This window comes from Pteropus vampyrus, unplaced genomic scaffold (assembly GCF_000151845.1).
Source record: "Pteropus vampyrus isolate Shadow unplaced genomic scaffold, Pvam_2.0 Scaffold254, whole genome shotgun sequence".
NCBI classification, from domain to species: Eukaryota; Metazoa; Chordata; class Mammalia; order Chiroptera; family Pteropodidae; genus Pteropus; species Pteropus vampyrus.
Genome location: NW_011889035.1, coordinates 312,453 through 333,739, shown reverse-complemented (window position 1 = coordinate 333,739; position 21,287 = coordinate 312,453). Strand labels below are relative to the sequence as shown.

The following is a 21,287-nucleotide window of genomic DNA, read 5'->3' as shown; positions in this document are numbered from 1 at the left end:
GCAATGTTAAGGCAGGCATGGTGTCACGGATCACTGAGCCTGACTCTTGGTTGTTGGAGAGAAGGTGCAGAAGAGTGGACCGGGCCATGCCTATGTTATTCCACTTTGGAAAATATTTGTGGCAGGTATGAGGTATGAGAATGAGCTCCTCACAGGGACATTGGATAGATTTCTCAGGCTATGTTTTAAGTAACTATTTAGATGGTGCGGGCAAAGAGTTAACAAAACCCTTTCCCTTTTTGCATGAGAATATGACCTTTGGTTAACTTCTTAGCTTGGTTTCCCTGGAAACAGATAAAGATGGTATGTGTCAACTATGTTACTAGGCAACATTGCATATGGTAAAAATGACCCTCATTGGTAGACTGTGTCTGGACTGGGGGGAACTACAAATGAACTGTAAATACCTGGTGGGAATGCCATGCTTTGGACTTCTCTGAGTGTAGCAATTCTTATAACTAGAATGTCCCTTGAGAGGACGCTGCAAGCTATGTCTTTGGAGCTGTTACGAGAGTTATTGACTGCTTTGAGATATAAGGCTTTTAAGCAAAGGCAGTTCCTTCACCTGCCCAATATGGATTTCATCATCTTGCACCTGAGCTGGTAGGGCTCTAATTACCGAGGAATGCCTAATACTGCTCTCTAGTTGGAGCTGGCAAGCTACGGTTCCTATCCCATATCTTTCTGAGTAGACAAATGTCAAATGTGGTGTATAGGAGTCTTGAGAGTCTAAATGGCCAGGTGAACTTAAGAAACTGTCTGCTGGAAGTTGCAAGTGGGTTTAGTGTCATGGTGATTTCCTTTGGGTAACATGTGAGGCATGACTTTCTGGGAAGGGATCTGGAAAGAATTAGGTCTTTTGTAGTGCCTTTATCCACATATACTCAAATTCATCCATCCAGCATCCAGCGATATTTACTCAGAATCAACAAGGTGCTAAGTAAGCATTGTGCTAGATATGAAAAATATTTAAGGTCTTTTCTCTCGATTAGCCTTCACATCTTGTGAAAAGAAAAAGAAGGATATATTGGTCACTAGTAATAATAGTTATAGTAGTGGCCAGCATTTATTAAACACCAGGTGCCACATTAAGCACTTTACATGCATCATCTTATTTAATCCTTAACAAGAATTCTGTGAAGTAGGTTTTATTCTACATGCTTTATAGACAATGAAACCAAGGCGCAGAGAGATTGCTTCAAAGTTACACCTCCAGTTTGATGTTTAAACTCAGGCAACCTGACTCCAGACCCCAGCCCTGAACCAGCATGTTATTTAATGTGATCTGTACTTTAACAGTAGTTCTCACCAAGTACTTCATTCAGCAATTTCCTATGGAGGCTGTCCTGGCTCTTCATCTCTGAAAATGTGTAAAATCTCACCAATTAAATTTTATTTCAGTGAACAAACAACTACTCTGAAGGCGTCAGGATAATCAGAGAGATAGGTGGAGGGCAGAAAAAGGCAAAGTTTACCTGGATCTAATTGTCTTTCAGGCCTTCTCCAGAGAAGGCTTAAGCTACTCTCTCATCCAATCTGACCAGCTTCCTTTTCCTGTTCTGAAGACCTGGTTCACAATTAGGCAAAAATGAGTACTGCGACATTTTATGCCTCCAGTGATTCCCTTTATAAACCAGATTACGTAATAAAATAAAACAATGTATCTCAAGTGATGAGCACTGTGCCTGTCATGTCATAAGCACTCTCTAAACCATAGCTATTATTGTCCTTTTTTCCCAGGTTGCCTACAAACTGCTGATTATCGGAAAGGCAGGCATCTCCATGGCTTCAGCACCTAGTATCCTCTTTCATCATATATATTCTTTGTGTGTCTGTCAGGTACATATATTAAATGCTTATTGGGTGGGTTGTGGAGTATCAGAGAAAATATGGAGAGCCAGGTCCATCAGGATGCTTATGACAGACATTTAGAAACACAGACTAGGAAATCTGAAAGGCTTTTACAAGCTCTTACAAAGAGGCACCCAGCACACAGAAACTGTCAACTCTCCATGCTCTTCTAGGAAAGGGCCCAGTTAGACTGTGGAGGAAACTGACCATTATTAATGCTTACCAAGCTAAATCCATGTAGAAATAAATAATGTCGCAAGGACTCTGTCTCCCCGTTGCCACGTCCAGTGCCTTGGATTTAACGACTCCATTCTGCTTCTTCTCGTCTTTGCCAAACATGGCTTGACCAGCAGCCAACTGGTCTCAGCTCGAAGCAGAGACACCTCATTGCCAAACTGAGATTCTTTCCTGTATACCCGAGGCTGTCATGTGTCACACCGATACCTGTGTCAAAGCCGTTTGGATCCTTTCTGGGTCCAGAGGTCTCTAGACTAACTTCTCACTTTGTGAGTTTCCTCCAAGCCCTAAAAGAACAGAGAAATTCTCTCTACATTCCCCTTTGGAGATGCCCAGGTCTCTCTGAAGATGCAGTACCTGCTCTAGATTTCATTAGCTCAGATAGTGAAACATTGAGTTCCCAGGATTTTTTTTTTTTTTTTTTTTTTTTTACCTAGGATGAGGTCTGCAGCCAAAAATAATCTAAGACAAAAGATCATAGAAAAGGCCCCACCTCAGGTAATGAGGCTTGACTGGTCTGGAAGTCTGGGGTGACACTTAGGTGCTGGTCAGAATGGCTGACACCTACAGGAGAACAAAGCAGAACCCCACTCAGCACTATGCTAAGTTTTGGGAACAGAAAGTTGACAAAGACAAGGTGCTTTCCCCTGAGAAATTCAAAGTCATTTGTTGTTTATGTAAAATAGAACATGTTCATCAGTTTATAAGAAAAAAAAAGAACATTCTCATGCTCTCACAGAAGAAATGTTCGCCACATCCTCTAGCTCGGAATTCTAAAATGTCTGACTCAATGAAGAAAAACGCCATCAACTGCCACCAGAGCCTCCCCATAAGAGAATTCTGTAGCAGAGTGATCTTGATTATCTCAGAAATCCCAGACAGAAATGGAAGCAATATAAATAAACATAAAAGAAAATAGAGGTGCTGTAACACAACTATAAATTGCTCTTCTCCCCGACTTTCTCCCAATCGTCCAGGGCAAAAGAGAGAAGTTGGTCTTTGTGGCAGAGAATAGACCAACAGCTGTTCTATATCCTGCCAAGAGGAGAGAGACTTATTATAAATAATAGCCAACAATATGTCCTTCGGGACTAGAGACTCAGCCAGATTTCAGAGGGAGAGGGAGGTTTAATGGGATGTGGAGTGACCAACACAGCAGAGAATGAATTAGGAGAAAACCCTATCAAATTTTCCTGTGTACTTATGTTTCTATTACCTCGTTAGGGTGATTACATAATGCTACTCCATTTATAAACTAAAAGGGAAATATGGGACAATGTTCTCATTAACAGTGGCTGATACGAGACATTAACATACCAGTAAGTCATGTGGGCAAACAATTAATATGTTTGGGAACATCTTTTCTTTCTCTCTTCATCTGTTTGGTATTTCGTCTGCTCCTTCTCTCCTTTTAGCCATATATGTGTATTTGTGATTCAGAAGAGGAGATGGAGCTGACAATTTGGGTGCCCTGGTTTTGAGAGCTCTTCATATGAGACGTTCATGGACTTTGTTTTACTGTTTTATATTCTACTGGAAGGAAAAAAATAAAACAATAGTCTTATAGCAATGTATGGCTCTCTTACTGCTTCCTCTCTACTAACTCCCCACAGGGTTTCCTGGCCAGATGCAGACTGAAGTTCTGAAATTTCTCACTTCTTAGGATATTTTTCTACTTGTGGAGAAATGCCATTCTTTCACAGACTCTCCCTTGTCAGTGTCCTAATTCTAAGTTGTAACTCTAGATTTTGGGGGTATTTTGGTGGGCTTCTGTTTATGTGTATACTATTAATTTGCATCTCAATGTTTTCAGTAGCTCACTAAGACGGTAAAATTCATCAAGTAATCCTTAACAAAAGAGGAAACTGGAAAAAAAAAGTAAAAAAAAAAGAGGAAACTGAGTCCCCAAATGTGAAACAACCTGCTCAGGTAGTCATAGGAAGAGCCTGGGCTGGAGTCCAGCATCGAAGGAGTTATATAGAATGTGACTATGATATATAATTTCTAAGGGAGGTTGGGTAATTTAAGAAGTGTCTGCTTTATTCATGAGCTCTTCTAATGAGGGGGCAGTGTGGGGGTGTTAGGTGGAGATCGATCCTTTTAAAGGGTCCCTCAGAGAAGGAATTAGCTGTTTAGCCTGTATTTATGTCTTACACGTGGTTTTAATTTGATATACTTACCCTTTATTCCTACATAACCCTATTTCATCTCTTTCTTTCCAGATTTTCTTATATTAACTCTGGTTTTAATTCTGGGGGCTCCCAGATGCATTACTGAAAAGTTATCTTTTCTCTGAAGATTAGCAGTTATTTTGCATTTGTTCTCATGATGGCAAACTAGATGAAGAGTTTGGCACAGAGCGTGAACAGGAAGGGATATCTTTATTCAGATTACAAAAAAATAAATTAAAACTTTTAGAGTGCAGACAGCAAGTTAGGGACACTGTACTCTACCTGGGGCCTGGGAAGTACTATTTATTTAAAATAGCAATCAGCCATTCCTTAATGTAGACTGTTCCATATGTTTCTTGTTCACATTATTTTTGGTTACAGTATTTTAACTATCCAGCAGATGGCGTGTGCTTCAAAACTCTCATAGATTCCATATACATTTCAGGGCAAACAGGATACTGATACATTGAAACCTCCCTTGATTGATTGCTACATTTAATACCCAGGAAAGGCTCCTAGTAACATACTTAAAGGTAGACAATTAATTCCCCTTTGGGGCACAAGAGTCACTCTTTTCCCTTGCTCAGCCCATGGCAGCAGCATGGATACCAAGGAAATCCTCATCATTCGAAAGGAAACATAATCAGAATTAACCCCAGAAGCTCTCTTGAAAAAAATCTATTACTTTAGTTACTTTCAGTACTAAACAAGAGCTGAGTATTAATAGCAGATTCAGAAAAAGAAAGCTAATCTCAAATCTCGTAAAAGGCAGAGAGAAGCAAAAAAAAAAAAAAAAAAAAGGAGACAGCTCCTATAAGGAGTAAGGGGTGCATGAATACACAAAGCTTTATAGATAGTTACCATACAGAGCCTTTTCCCTCTTTACTTTGTATGAAGAGATGGGTGTGATTGAATGACTTCTAACGTCTAATGACACCTTTGCTCCAGTGCTTTGTGGAGCTCACACATGAATACACTGATCCATTTCCAGATGATCCTGGGGGCCCCATCCTTTTGTGTCAAGCACAAAGAAAAAGGAGAGAGAGGGAGAGACAGAGACAAAGAAACAGCCCATGTAACCAAGCTCCGAACATGATTTAAACAACCAACTTAATAAACATCAATCTTAAGATGTGTTATGTGGAATGGAGTCATACTCCAAAAGAAATGTTGGCTACATTTAAAAGATCACTTTGTCTAAGGAAAATGCCAAGCTGAATTTCCCTGCAGTAAGACATCTTTCTACAAGAAGCTGACAAGACAAAAGCAACAACGTGAAAGGTGAAAAGATGGCTCAACTAAAAAAAAAAAAAAATAGCGTTATAACCCTGTTGTTTTTCAAGGATCTGGTTCTTTCATTTTATATTATTTGTCAGGAATCAATGCGGTTATGAAAAGAGCAATGGGTTAGAATCAAAATACTTGTGTGACTTGCTGTGTTACTTTGTGTGAATAACATCACCTCCTGGACCTCAGTTTCCATCTATGCAACATTAGGGGTTGGGACCAAATGACTTTCAGCTTATGTTTGTTGGGACAGGGCATCCCTGTAGCCACAGAGCAGCTGCTTAGCACTCTAATGTGTATGAGTCATAAGGAAGAACAATGGGAGCTTGGACAATGGTCTGCAGCTAGTTTGCCAAAACTGGGCCATTGGAAAGGTGTGCACTAAGGAAGCATTTTAGAATCCTTTGAGTCGCATTTCCCCCTTTTTAGTTTCATGGCTATTTTCAGAGAAAAAAATAGAAGCCCAGGTTTGGAAGCAAAGTATTAGAAATTGAATCTGTTTTGTTCTCATTTTTAGCTCAAAAATAAAGTGCACTTTGGCCATTCATGCATATCCGTGAATCTCTATAAGTTGAGAATTTTAAAATGCCTGACATCTCCTCCTGCCTCAGCCTCAGTTAATATACACAATGGATTCTTCGGAAATGCAGAGTTAGAACATTTGAGGCAGCTGAATACTGATTTACATGAAAGCTGGAAGTATACAGTACCAGTAAAATGTATCTTTGACATCTTGGCTTCCAGAGAAACACACTTCCTTTGTTCATTCACAAGTCTACTCTATTTCCACCTTCAGATTTAATTATCTTCCCAGTTCTCATTTGCGTATGTGTAGGATACTATTCACAATACCCCAAGCTCTACATGTGGGAGGCACAAATCTTTTCATTCAAAAAAAAAAAAAAATGTGGTCTAGCCATTTCAACTGCATAGTATGTGCTTTGGACAAAGCCAGGAGGATGTTAACTGTATCCCAAGGATACCAATGTCCTTGAAATAAAATTTGCTGTATGGTATATCGATCCACGTCACTTAGTTGAGACTTTCAGTTGTGTGTCAAATGCATAAAAGAGCTGATTTTTTTTTCCTCTAAAGTCATAGGCTATTGGAATTGGAAGGGACTTTATAAAATAATCTAGTCTAACCTCTTTGTATTACAGTTGAGGGAAATGATCCCAGAGATGTAAAAGTTTTGCCCCAAATGGAGAGTAGCAAAAATGAGACTAGAACTTGAAAAAAATTTTAACTTACATATCAGAATCAGTTACATAGCCATGATTATCATGCTTTTCAGCCACTATCTCCTCATCCAAAATCAAATAACCTCCAAGTTCTGATCTAGAACTGCTAAACAAGATGACCCTGTTCCTCAAAGTGTAGTTGAATTTGCTTCTCAATAATCTTTTTTTTTTTTGGTGGGGGGCAGGGAGGAAGCCAGCTTTACAGTTGTTCTTAATAGTATCAAAAAAGAAAAGATTAAATTATTATGAAAAAGTTCCATTTCCCTTATTCTATAAATACAGTGACACTTCTATTTGTTTGGCTTTGGCAGAGAACATGTTTCACATAAGTAAACTCTGTAGACCTCTGAACTCAAAGCTTTGAACAGAAATCTTTAAAGTGTATTTCATTTTTTTTCTGCCTTTGGAAACAAAGGATATTGAACATAACCTTTTCTTTCTTCCTTCCTTCCTTCCTTCCTTTCTTTCTTTCTTTCTTTCCTTCTTTCTATCTTTCTTTCTTTTTAACATGACTCAGATTGATCTTTTAGGAATATCCAATATCATACTGAACAGTGATAATGTTCTATGTCTAATTTTCTGGGTCTCTATTTTAATATCATGTACTTAGCACTCTTCACTGAAAATTATCTTTACTTCTAGCAGTCCTTTCATAATCTCTTTTAATTGTCAGGGCCAGAAATCATCTCAGGAAATTCATTAAAAATTCTATCTTAAATTTGTGTCAGAGACAGTAAGGCTTCAGGTGTCTGAAGTGTAGTAAACATGCCCTTAATAGCTAGATTTGGGGACTAAAATTATATACTGTTTTTATTTTTCTGATTACTTCCAAGCTTAAAATGATGTAGGGAGGGCTAGGGACATCATGTCCTCTGGGCAAGCTGGCCAACCTTGTAGTCAATCTCAGACTAGAACCTTTCATCTTAACCCCAGAGCAGAAAGCAATGATAAGACCATATAAGTCTAAGCCATTTCCAACAAGTGTGAGATTGCCTCTTTGAGGTACTTGGTTTAAGGAGAACGCAATTCTCTCTCTTCCGGTTGTGTCTTCCGGTTGTAGGAGCCATCAGAACTCTGCTCACCTGCCTGCCAGAAGATCTCCTCCCCCACTGAGGTACAGTCTAACAGTCCCAGGTTCCACTTACAGTGTAACCTACTGTCAAGTGCTATGTCAAGCCCTTTATATAACAGGAATTTCTGTACTCCCTACAATTCTGTGAAGTAGATACAGGAGGAACCTGAGGCAAGGGGATTTAGGCAATTGACTTTGGGTAAGCTAACAAGTTGGGGGTTGGGACTCTCAACTTGATTCTCAGACATTCACATGCAGAGTCACCAAAATGGTGACTCTGCAAAACTGTGACTAAAATAGATGATGAAATTGCTTAGATCAGTTTAAATTTATGCCTGATAATAGCAGTGGAAGATGAGAGTTGCATGGAAATAAAAGGCCACCTTAAGAAAAAATTCAATCTGGATTTTACCTCATTGTCCCTTCGTGGGCCTTGATTCAAATTTTCTAATCCCCTATTTCCATGTCCTCTGTGTAAGTTTATGGTAAATTATAAAGTCAAGGAATGTACGAATAAGCCCACATTAAGTAATAAACATAGAAGTTGATGAGACTACTTTCTTTGACATATTCCAAAAACATTTACTGGGAACCGACAATGAGATAGATATTCTTAGTCATCAAGGACTTAAAGATGGATAGAAAGTAGTCCTTGCCCTTGAACTTCTGACCATCCCATGAGAGAGACAGGATTATCGATATGTTAAGTGTTAAAATAAAAATATGCTAAAAAGTCCTATGGGAATGTAACATTAAACTCAAGTGAAGTTGATGACCAATGAGCTGAGACTAGTGGGTTAAGTAAAGCCATGAAAGAAGAGAAAGGGCACTTCAGGCAGAGGGAATGGCAAGAACAATGGCATGGAGGAACGAAAGAGCTTCAGGTGTTATATTCACCATGGCCAAAGCTGTGAGTCAAAATAGTGAAGTGAGGCAGGAACTTTATGGGCAGAAGTTTAAAGTAATTCTGTAAAATAATACCATCATATAATGGCCATTTTATAAATGCAATGACTAAATATACGCATGACTAAATTTTCTGGCATAATTATAAGTAGACAAGACATGAAGTTGAAATTTTTGGAGAAAGCTAGTATAGCACAATGAACCATTTGGGATGTTCTGATATCCCAAATAGAATTCAATCTGTTTGGAACCTGTTCTTGTGTTATTTAGCATGTCTTCATTCAATTACACATTTCTGTTCCTGTGTCTCTTTAAGTGGATCTTGACCTTTTAGACCATACACCCTGATTTTTTTTAATCTAGAAAATATTACTGTTTATATTATTAGATGGTATAAAATCACCCAAATAATTTTATGACATTTCAGTGGGATACATTAATGCACGCACAGAGGCCTCAGATCTAAACGAAAAGACCTACTGTGAAGAAAATGGGAATTTAAGTGAAATTTATCTGGTATTGCACTACTTTCTTAAGTATAAATGTTTTGCAATTGTTCAAGCTGAGGCCCTTGTTTTAAAGACTGAAGTGCCATACTCAATGTTACTACTCCCTGGGAGAAAATTAGGGTTCTTTGGAAATAAATTACCTCTTTTCAACCACTGCTAAGTTTTAGTTTACTGATGGTAGTTTTGTGGCTAGGATCTAAAAGAGTTATTCCTTTCAAAACTGTGACAAAGCAGTAGCTCAGAGAATGAATATTCCAAATTTGTTTATTGAATATCTGTTTTTCATGAGACCAGTCTAAAGCAGACTGTATCCTAGAAGGGGAGACTGAGAACCCAAGAGGTAAAGTGGTTTCTAGGACACAGCAATCAGCAATCTTGATTGCCAAGTTATTCTGGGTCTGAAATATATACAGATGCCTAAATTAAAGAAAATGAAATAAAGAGTCAACTGTGTCCTGTGTATCTGGTGATTTTGGAAAAATCATTATTTGCTCTATACTTTCTCTTTAAGGAACTTCTCTGCTAGGTCGTCACATTCCCAAGAAAATGCTCGCATCAGGAATTCATTTAGAAATCCTCTGAATTTGTTTTAAGCAGATTGACAGCTATTCTTTTGGTTATAAAAAGTTGTCTACTTGGGTTGTTCTTCCCCTCTGGTTTTTCCGGAAGAAGAGATAGTGCAATTTCAACAGTTGGGTGAAGGACAAAATTTCACACATGATTGGGTATACATCTGAAAGCAGACTGAATGCTATTTTAAATGAGCTGGAGTCAGGAGAGCCACATAATGCAGAGGAAAATATAAAACTTGGAAAGCAAGTTTGAAAAGTTGAATACAGTTTCCTGCTACGTACATCAGTTATTCAAATAGAAAGAAAAAATGGAATCCAGATTTGTTTCCTTGGAATATAGGTGTCTACCTCCAGCCCAGTTTTGACATCTGGATGTTATGGCATGAATAGAGTGGAGGATCCACAAATTCTATAAGACAAGCCACTTTCTTTCCAGGTAGAGGGTATAAAAACCTATAATTCAAAAATTAGATTTCAAAAGAAATGTTTTCAGGTAATTACCATTTCAAACAAAACTTTGCATCTTTCCTTCCTTTCTCTTTTTCTTTCTTCCCTCCTGCTGTTCCTTTTCCCTGTTTCTTAATTTCCCCCTGTGTTAAGAAGCATCTCAAATTAAGTCCGCTTAATACAAATATAACCCATAAATAGAAACATAATAAAATAAAGGAAAACCCATTTCCTTCTTATTTTTCTAGTAATTCTCAATGAGCAAAAGCCTTTGTTTTTCACTTTATGTGGTGTTCCTGTTGCTTAGAGCAGTACGAGCTTCATAATTGCACACAGAGAACACTTTCTGATTGACTAATCAATTGCCAATAGTAACAATAACTCTAACTGAGAACAACAAATCCAAAGAGTGACCTGACTGGCTATTTAACCTCTGGGAATGGAGGGCTCTTCGAAGCAGTGAGAGACACATTTACTGAAAACCTGCCATATTCCAAGTAAGGTGAATCAGATGTTTTACGTGAAAGCTCTCTTCACAACAGGCGCTTCACTGAATATAAGTCTCATAACCAAAGAGGAAACCAACACACCGTGAGAAAAAAGTTTCCCTTTTGGGCTTTTTTTAAAGGAGAAGTTTTTTTTAAAAAAAAAAAAAGACTATTTAGCAATCGTGTTAAAAAGAATTCTCCTGCTTTGATATTCTTTTCCTCTATTTAATAAATTAAGGTAAAGTAAATAAAAAATTTAAGAGAGGTTGGAGCAGGTACTTTTTTGCCTTGGTTGGTGTTAGAGAAAATGATTAAAAAGAAACAGAAAGTTGCTATAACTGTGAAGTGGCATTTATAATAAATGGCTCAACCTCATAAGACCCAGACACTTGGCAATTTAACTGGTAATGCCAGTAGGATGATGTAGTATTTCCAGTACTGTTTTAACTTCTCAACAAGCATGTAGACACTGCAGTGAAGCCCAGGTAAAAAGTTCACAGCTGAAGGGGTGTATAGAAAGTTCTCTGCAAAGCTCTAAGCTTACATAGGCATCTAGCTGGAAATAACTATGGAAGAATGGAGGAGGGTATAACACATGGTAATGATTTGAATTTACAGAACATGGGTTTTAGGGGTACAATATGAGTGGCAGAGTTTTCTCTCAAAGGACTTTTAAAATATGGAGTGGTGGAAGAAAGGGAAATGCAGACCCAGTTAATGTAAGCTGGCAGCACTTTAAGAGTATGGCTGCTAATTTTACTGCTTAGACAGGGTATCCATGGGGGGCATGCCCCTCCTCACCACCAGCTCTCCTCATCCAAAGGGTCCCCATTTTTAAGACCTGCCTCAAATGCCATACCAAATAGATGGCGTCACGACCTGTTTTAAACATCTCACCTAGAACTTTGTACCTCAGAACATTTTTCTCCCCGGGCCTTCTTTAACTGTGTACTTATCTTAGTGACCGCCTTTCCTCCCCTTCAACCTCTCCCACCATGACATTATAACTGTCTCGATGACAAGGACCAAGCCTTACTCATCTCTGTAACACTGAAGCCAAATATGATTTTGTTGCCAACCTTCCATTCCGATAAAGCTTTTGAATAGCTTCCCATTGACTTTAGGATAAAACCCAAACACACTTTTTGACATGGCTTATGCAGGTCCTTTATAATTTGGTCCCAGTCTGAGCCTACCCTCTGTCAATCCCTCTGGCCTTTACAGATCTTTCCTTTCCAGCACATTCTTTCTCTCTCGCTTCTTGGCTTTGTGCACACTGTTTCCTTGCCTGCGCCACACTGTCCACCCATCTCCACCCCTTCATCTGTCTGTAGCTGACTCTTCCCTCAGGGTTCATAATCTTCTTCAGGGACCACTTCCCTAGCCCTCAGACAGAGTCGTACATCCCCAGACTTTCCTATGCTTCCCCTCTCATAACTCATAACTCAGTTTCATTTGTATTACTCGTTTAGTATCTGCTTTCCCATCCAGATTGCAAGTTCTGGGAAGTCAGGGGCTGTCTCTAACTTTTTAGTACTGTACCTTCAGTGTCTAGAGCATGGAGCTGGGATGTATGGTTCTATTATATGAGAACTCAATAAATTTTACTTTTTGAGTAAGTGAATGAATAGCTACTGTAATAATAACCACGATGGACTGAGTGCTAACTATGTGCCAATGAGTATGCTACATACTTTACACACATTATGCCATTTAACTGTCACAGTGGTCCCATTATTACCTGTAATACATATTATTACTCCTATTTATAGATGAGAAACCAAGTCTTAGAGAGGTTATTAATTACCCAGGTTACCTAGCTCGAAAATGACAAAGCTGGGATCTGCGCCCAAGGCTGCCTCACTCCAAAACTTGTGGCTTTTTATGGAGCTACATTATTTCTCAAATAGCTATGCAGTAAATGCTCATTAAACGCACACACACACACACACACACACACACACACACACACACACAGAGGCTTGTGAATCTATTAGGTTTTTCCAATTTGAGAATCTCTTATAATTGTATTTGATTTGAATTCATTTGATTAGAATTGTTTCTAATTAAAAAAAAAAAGTCTTTGAATTCTGCACCCAAATCCAGCTTTGAATTTCTTCTTTTTTCCTTTTCCTTTTCTTTTCTTTTCTTTTTTGCTGTTAATATGATGTCTGCTGGACTAGAGTTCAAAAAAGGGCTTCGGTTCTGCTCCGATGCTGCCTGTGTGCTTAGAAGCGAGATGAGTTCATGTCTGTACAATAAGCTAAGGGAAGCCAGGACATCTTTTACCTAAGGTTTCCAAGGCCTGTGATTAGCTGGTTATGGGGCACCATTATATGGCACTTTCTAACTATTTTCCTAAAGACACATGATTCAATGTAGTGCCGGGTTAGTACCAAGGATCTTAAGAATATCAATATTTACTCCACATCTTATGAAACGTATAAAATTAGGTCACAGTAAAGCAATATAAGAAAACCTCCAGCCAGCAGGGTGATTCAGTAATGAACCATCCGTGCTCCTGGAAGATAGCTGGATGGAAGTAGAAGCTGGGTGACCACCGGTCAAGCCTACTCTGGAAAATGATGCTCATATTGGGTGGAAAGTTAGACAAGAGAACTTTGAATGGCCTTTCAAACAGAACAGAGTATAGAACAAATCTTTAATTGGCTTTATTTATTGTTATTATGATCTTGTAAACAACTTTTCATCCAAGACTTTCATATTTTATAAACTCTATCGCTGTTTTCCATCTTGCTTGAAATCTAAGTGCTGAGTAAAAGTTGAAAATTTAGAAATTATTAGAATTCATGCCCTGAAACAGGAAACCACCACCTCAGCAAGGGACTGTATTCTTAAAAAGCTAGAAGAAATGTCTTTGTGTCAAAGTAGACAGGAAATAGCTTATTTCCAGAACCTAAAGTATCTGGACAAAATTAATCTTTTTTTTTTAAATACTTTGGAAAATATTCTGAATATATGTCTGATAGATTTTAAAATGCTAATACATGCAAAAAAGAAAGGGTCCAGGAAAAGTTACTAAGAAAATTGGCTTGGCTTTATCAAATATTTATTCCAAAGGCCAAGATAAAGAAATAGTGAGGTTCTTCTAATGTACCCAGGTTAACAATTGATATTAGTTCTCATTGCACAGAAGGGCAAAGCATGTTTTTCTCTTTTTTAATCTCCTGTGTCAGGCCTGAGATATAGCACTCTCTCTGTCTCTCTGTCACTCTCGGACTCTCTGCTCGCTCTCTCTCTCTCTCTCTCTCTCTCTCTTTCTCTCTCACACACACACACACACACACACACACACACACACACACACACACACACACACGCACAAAAGAAGATAGACAAAGTACCTTAGCTTAGTTGTTAGTTTTCCAAAGCTCTTTGGGATGACAACATAGAGAGTCTAGCAAAAAGAATCATGATTCATTCTATAAATCTCTCTAATATTCATAAAGGATGATCCAGGTCTTGTCTGGTTCTGGGGAGCTGTCTTTTATTGTGAACTTTTATGTGCCAGGAACCGCTTAACATAAACATTTAATCCTAATAATAATCATATATGGTAGGTGTTACTCTCATTTTACAGATGATGAAACATGAGAGTTTAGGTACTTTGATGACAGTCACACGGCTAGGGGTTGGCAAAGCTGGGATCTGAACCAAAGTCTGTTTGACTAAAAGCTGATGCTGTTAATCACTCTCTGTGCTGCTTTGCACTGGGAGAGACGGAGGTGGAGCTGGGAGACAGAGACCTCCCCGCATTCTACCTGCTTGTGTGCATGGCCCAGGCATACCAGGGAAATTGGTTAAGCTGGCCTTTGACCCATCCAGCCTCCTAGCCTCCTCCCATTTCCCTCCCCAACTGCTTTCAAAAACAGATTGAAAACTGGCTCAAAGGAAAGTGTCAAGGACTAGTAATCACTTAGGTACCCCTCCCAGAGAACTGAACAATTCAATTAGCCAGTAGCCCTTCTTCAGAAGTCAACTCCACAGGGAGCAGGGGGCTATCTTACTGTGCCTATGCCCAAGTCTGATTCTTCTACCACTGCTTCGACCTTGCTAATAGGACACCACTGCTGCAGAATCCTATCACTAACAATGACAATGAATGTGTAAATGGTGTCATCATGTGCTGAATGACTCACCGGGGCTGGCACACACTGCCATTTGAAGGGTACGAGGCAGAGCCCCATCTTTGTCAAGGGAAGGACAGCAGTTTCTGAAAGCTGTCAAGGTCTTCAATCCCAAAGGATTCTTTGCCACTGCTGTGCCATTCCTGGGTAACCTTGGCTACACTGAGAATAGAATGTTGTAGAAGGACTAGACTAGGCATATCGTACTTATCCCTCAGCTACCTGTCTTTAAACACTTACTATCTATTCTTTATTGATATGGATCTAGAGTGTTTCCTCGAATAAGAGTTGACTTAAAATGAGACCAGATTCCGAAGAATTACTGGGACTAAACCTCTAGGAATGGATTATATTAGATATAAGTAGGATGAAAAGCCTTTTATTTGTTCAGCAAATATTTTGACCATTTACTAAGTGTCAGATACTATTTAAGGTTCTGGGAAGACAACAGTGTACAAAACTAAAACAGCTCTTGCTCTCATGATTCTTAAATTCTAGTGAGGGCAGACATAAACAAAAACACATAAATTGAATGGTATGCCCAAAGGAGAAAAATGAATCTGATAAGGAAGATCGTGTAGAGGAAAATGAAGGAGCAGACTCTGAGATGGCCATGTCCTTGGTACATTCTGGGAAGGCGGGGGAGGCTGGAGGGTAGAGAAACAGGGAGGGTGGTGGGAGCTGCGGTAGGAGGAGGTGACTAGTGTGTGAGTGTGTGTGTGTGTGTGTGTCCTCGAGCTCCTGCACTTGTGATCCTGTACTCAGATTTTGTAGGGCCTTGTGAGCACTTTGGCATTTACCCCTAGTGAGATGGGATACCAGTGGTGGGTTCTGAGCAGGGGAGAGGCATGACAGAAGGCATGGCCAGAATTCCCCAGAGTTCCTTGCAGCATACCACAAAAATCTAACTTGCCTTTCTAAACAGGCATACTAGTCTTACCCTTCAGAACTCTTTCTTTGGCTGGTAAGCTCCCATTTGCATACATTTTTCTCTGACCATAGCATCTCCAGTATTAACGCTCATCTGTCTAGTACGGCTTGACACAATTTTAAAAACAACTCAAGACATCAACTGCCTTTCAAAATGCCTCTTCCCCATAACAGGGCATACATTTAAAGAAATAACAAGAGGACATTTCTATCGAAGCAAATGTGTTTCTTGCAGCCAACAGTACGGCCCTATAACAGTAAAGTTTCTATTTCAGAAAGCAAGTCTATCATGACAGCAACAATCCTTTAAACCCCAAAGTTGTCACATGAGCCCTTTACTCTTTGTGGGATAAGTAAGAATCCAACAAATGAAACACTTCTAGAAATTATTTTGTTCTTGAATCATCTTCTTAAGTCTGTCATTGGTAAATGGGATTTTGAGTCTCAAAATTGTCTCAAAGATTTGTTATGAGAATCCAAGGAAGGAGAGGAAATGATTATGTATTGGGGTCTACTGAATTCTTTGAATATGATAGTTTACGTTAATATGAGTGTTGGAACAGAGATGTAAAAATACACATCCAATGACTACCTGCCTTGTTTTAGTTTTCATTTCAAACCCTATTACTTATACATTCCCAAAGAACAACTTCAAGTGCCATATTTTGCAAGCTTGTGGTTTCAAGTTGCTTATTTAAGGTCTTATTGACCTCTGTACAGAATTTTAACATTTTTTCCTGCTTCGTTGGCCTGAGGGTGATGATGGAATCAAACACGCTTATAAATAGGGCCAAATAAATTGAAAATTCTCTCCTAGGAAAGATGCAGTTTTATGAAGAAAATACCTGCCAAAGTCAACTTTTTAAAGAAAACCTCACCCAGTGGCATTTCTCATTCAACAAGTTTTCTTCTTGATTAGTTAAATGTCAACAAAAGTGTTGCTTCTTAATTATCTGAGTATCCTGAGTCATAATAATAATGCATATATCTATCACTTAAGAAATGTGCTATTTTTAATTGCATTTGTTACATTTACAAGAATCTTTATGCAGCCATTGGAAAGAAGATAATTTTCCCCTGATGACTTTCTCTACTACAGTAACTGACCGAGGTTGATTTTAACATTACATAAGAAAACCTGACTTTTCAACATGAAGGTGAAGCAAGTCTGTGAACTTCCTCCATCCTGGTACTTCCCCTCGAATAGTAGTTCTAAACTCTGATGCTTAGTAGAGTTTCCTAGGAAAGCTTTATTTTATTTTATTTATTTTATTTTTTTTAGGTGAGGCAATCCTTGGTTGATCTCACAGATTGTAAGGACCTTGTCAGCTTACAATCCCTTGTTTTTTATTTTTTTATCTTTTATGCTTACAGCACCTGGTCTTCCTGGGTGGTCTCCCATCTAAGTACTAATCAGGCCCGACCCTGCTTAGCTTCCAAGAGCAGATGGGATCGGGCTTGCTCAGGGTAGCAAGGCCGTAGACCCTAGAGAAGCTTTAAAAAGGAAAAAGAAAAAAAATATGTGTATATATATATAGAGAGAGAGAAGATGCCCAGGCCCAATCTGAGGACATTCTGACTTAATCGATCCACGATGAGCCTGAGCATTTTTCAAAGCATGCACTTCAGCTTGAAAACTGTAGATCAAAGGGGAGAGAGTCTTTTCCTTCCTTCCTCCTTCTCCCTTTTCCTTCCTTCCTTCCTTCCTTTCTTCCTTTCTTCCTTCCTTCCTTCCTTTCTTCCTTCCTTCCTTCTTCCTTCCTTCTCTCTCTTTCTTTCTCTCTCTCTCTCTTTCTTTCTTTCCTTCTTTTCCTTCCTCCCTCCCTCCCTTCCTTCTCCCTCTTTCCCCCTCCCTCCTTCTCTTTCTTTTTTCTTTCCCTCCCTTCCTTCTTCTCTTCCCCTCTTTCTCTTTTTCTTTCCCCCTCCGTCTCTCTTTTCTTTTCCTTTTATCTTTTTTAACCTAAAGTGACTATTTCTATTTTTTAATGGAAACAAGCAAATAAAATTCCAGATAAATAACAATATAACTTTAGAAGATATAAGTACACTATAAATGACAGAGAAATCATATTACTTATATCAGTGGTTCTTGATTAATTTAGATTTTCAAATTCATTTTGTAACCATAGGAAACTACACAGCTGTATGTTCAGTGCCAACAACAAATAAATCTCACTTAAGCCTCCAGGGCACTGACTACAATAGTCTTTGACTTTATTGTTCACGTCTGTCTTCAGTGATTAATTTGTTGTTACTTCAGCATCTCTTGTGCAGCTGAGACTTGAACACGTCTGCCAGGAGGAAATAGATGAGCTCTCTTTGTAGGTCTTTACATGAAAGTTCCTTGGGTGGAGAAGGTAAGTAGATGCTTGAACTATATCCCTAATTGATGTTCACTTATTCAGACATATATGCAGAATGGCAGAAGAAACCAGCTTGTCAAAAGGGACTAGAGTTTCCTGAGGAAAAATTTCTTTTTGAAGATTTTTAGAGTATGGTACAAATGAAGTGATTCAGCAATAGGACCAGAGAATAAGAGGGGAGTGATTTTGCCAGCATGACAGTTGGCACCTCAGAGTGTCTTGAACTAGCTATCCTGGCTGTGTGTGGTCTGGGAAGGAAAAAGCACGTGGGAAGGGAAAGAGATGCCACACTAAACTTGGAATTGCTTTGGGATCCACAGCCAGGGGAGATGTGCAGCTCCAGGTAGTGGAGGCCAGTGAGGTCCAAATGGTACCTTGGAGTGGCAGGAGCTAATATTGAGCAGTTACTACTATGGATTCAAAAGAGCATATATAACACTTCTTTTGGACTCCTGTATACCTGAGTGTAGGAGTAATGTTGTACGAGATTGGTATTCTCAGGTTCTGAGAAGGTGAGGTGGGAAGGTTGTAGGTTTTGAGATTTCAGTTTTGATCTTATGTGACCTCATTTGTACTGATGGGCTGAAAAGACATGGATATTTGGGATATTATTCCATTCTTTTAATTTCCCAGTCACCAAATCTCATTTCTCCCACTGGTATTACCCCAAAGGCCCCATTTTCTTTTTCCATCCCAGTCTATTCTGCTTGTGCCTAATATACAGAGATAGATTAAAAGAGGTCAAGATGACATATCACCACTGGCCATTTTGAAGATTGGTTGTCTTCGCGGGCAGTCGATCAGACTAGTCACAGCCACAGAAAAATCGTCCCTCAAGGCAGCTTTCTCTAATTGCATCAGCAATTTGGTTTATCTTGGTTGTTAAACCAAATACAGCACAAACCCTCATAATGTATATTGCATTAAAAAATAAAGAAAACCAAATTAGGTAGAGGTAAGATTTGGTGGGACACAGAGATATACTTAATTAATCTTGACATAATTGTTAAAAAATTAAAATTTCAAGTAGCTACAGAATTCCTCTGATTCCTCACTGGCATTTGCCATTTCCAATCTGCAGTAATCTTACCTAGCCCATCTGCTGAATTAAGATCTTGTTAAAGGTAAGGCCACACTTCTGTGTAGTTAAAAACCTTGCTTCAAGGTATATCTTGAGGGCATACAGGCAGATGGATCTTTGCATGCATCTTAAGTAGAATTATGTGTATACTTGCTAATCCTCAAATCTAGAGATTCATGGGGAGATGCAATAGATCACAGGGGTCCAGCATTGATCTGGAAATCAGATCACTAATCAAAGTTCTAATGAGTAAATGAACTTGGAGGAGCCACTGAGTTTCACTAACATATGTAAAAAGGGGGTAATGATTTTATTAGAATCACTTCCAAGACTAATACTATCTCTGAAATACTGAACCTAAATTTGAGTATCTACAAAAAAATAAATTAAGTTATTTTTGCCTTCTCAGCCAGGGTGGTATCAAATAAGGATGAAAAGGATGGGGATCAAGTCTCTTCAACTTGAAAGAGATCTCTCTCAAGGAAAGGGCCATTTTTTAAAAGACCTACCTCATTCTTAAAACAGATTTACTACAAAATGAACCCTGAATGGAACCAGGGATCTGATCTCACATCAAGGTAAATGTGCGTGTAAAGCAATAAACACCAAAGCCAGCCTCTTGCCTTGTACTGCCAAAGTACAGAAGGTAAATCCACCAGCCTCCCGACATGATAAATTCCATTTGTTACCTTCTCTCATGTGCCTCCAAGACTAAACTCGTCTCTTGGTGGCTTCATTTTGATTAAGTACTTTAGACCTCAGTGCAAACCACTTTTCTTAGGATTTGGCTCAAAATATTGATAATCATAAATTTCCATGTTTCTATTTCCAATCTGTGAGGACTTCAAAAAACTATTATGGAAACCAAGTACAATCTTAGGGAACAGACTCTGTATTTAATTTATAGGATGAAACTTGGGCTGCAACATTAATTCTGTAATAATGCTGAATAATTTAAGTGAATTGTATTACATTCTTTGTGCTGTAAATCTTTTACTTTTGTGTTTTAGACAAAATCATCAATTTAGCCTTGTAAAAAGCTTTCATTTTGCATTTATATTCTCCTGTCCCTTTGACATCTTCTCCATTTCTTTTTATTTGATTTCCGTGTTGCTAGATTCACTCCTAATTTGAAGAGTCACTGCAGCTGAAAACAATGACAATTTAATGGAGCCAAGCCGATCTACTACCTTGGGTGGAAGTAGTATGATGTGGTTGGCAGCGCCTTCCACATTCTAGCTGGCTGGGTGCTGGAAAACATCAACACCTCTACTAGAACGAAGTAGAAGGTGATAAATCGCAACTGGTGTTTTATTTACTTACTGATTTGTAAGCTGCAATATCGTTCTTAAAATGGTACAGTTTAAAGGAGCCATGCGAATCACCTAGTCTAATGGTGTTCAATGGATGCAGACTCATTCCCAAGGAAGTTTTCATTTGCTAATGGGACCAGAAAATAAAAACAAATAAATAAGGTTCATGCAGTGAGTTTATCAAATAGCTAAAATTGTTCCCTTTAAAGAATGATCACTTACTCTGCAGTTATATTTTTTTTGATATTTTTAATGCTAAAATATATTTTCTTATATGAAATGATGGTCATAGTAGGTGGTAGCTATTTTAAGTTTTAGTGTCTTTACACGGGAAAGTAAAATATAACAAATCTATGGCAGTACTCCTATTATAAATATGATCTTGATGGATGAAAGTCTGAGGACCACATATCTGATCTCATTATCTATTTCATTGAGATTTGGGGAAGTGGTTACCTGGCTTGTGGGCAGCCATTCAGCTAGTCAATGGCATCAAAGCCATGTGGCCTTGGATAAGCTCATATTCTTAAAGTATAGATGTGTGCGAAGGAAAGTACATGCTGTACCTACAAATTCAAAGACTTACTCAGAAACTATTGTAATACTGTGTTCTGTTTATACAGCTCTCACGTGCAGTCTTTGTGGTCACATGAGAGTTGTAGCTAACATTC

The 21,287-nt window shown here is 38.7% G+C and overlaps 1 protein-coding gene and 1 pseudogene across 2 annotated transcripts in view; both read right to left on the bottom strand.

Moving 5' to 3' along the window:
- MAML2 (mastermind like transcriptional coactivator 2) overlaps positions 1-21,287 on the bottom strand; it is a 333,389-nt gene that overhangs the window by 59,990 nt on the left and 252,112 nt on the right. The gene's annotated exons all lie outside the window — the stretch shown is intronic.
- LOC111729284 lies at positions 17,225-17,343 on the bottom strand (annotated as a pseudogene).